The sequence below is a fragment of the Galeopterus variegatus genome, unplaced genomic scaffold, assembly GCF_000696425.1.
Source record: "Galeopterus variegatus unplaced genomic scaffold, G_variegatus-3.0.2 Scaffold2824, whole genome shotgun sequence".
NCBI lineage: Eukaryota > Metazoa > Chordata > Mammalia > Dermoptera > Cynocephalidae > Galeopterus > Galeopterus variegatus.
The window spans coordinates 241,821-242,452 of NW_007728935.1; positions in this window are offsets into that span (position 1 = coordinate 241,821).

A 632-nucleotide genomic window follows, 5' to 3' on the forward strand; every position below is an offset into this window, starting at 1 on the left:
AACACCGAAGGTTGCGATCCCGTTGCCGGTCAGTAAAAAAGGCAAAAAGGAAAAAAAAAAAAGATGCTCTTACTGGTCATCTTTAAAAAAAAAAAAAAAAATTCCCTATTGCCAGATATTAAGTTGATTCTGAATTTATAAGATTATAAATAGCAATGAAGCAAGCACTAAATGTAAATTTTCATATCTGTGGGGGTTTTTTTCTTTAAAATAAACTCCTAGAAGTAGAATTCTCAGTCAAAAGGAGTAACATGTTCTCTATTGCCAAAGTGCCCTCCAGAAAAGTGCCAATTTATATTTCCAACAGCATGTATGAAAATGTTCATCTCTTCACCCCTTCATTCACATGGAGTTTATACATTTAATAAATATGCATATCTTTTAAGAATTATGTTTTAGAATTAGAAAAAATAGGATTCTTTTTTTTTTTTTTTTTTTTAAAGATGACCGGTAAAGGCTTGGTGTTCTCAGCACCACACTCTCCCGAGTGAGCCATGGGCCAGCCCTAAATATAGGATTCTAATAGAAAAAAAAAATCACTTCAGAATTATTGGAAGTGAAAGTTTTTCCCTGCTCTAGTTATTTCCCTATTTGGAAGGTTAATTTTTGGGGGGGGCGGGTGGGCTAGCTGG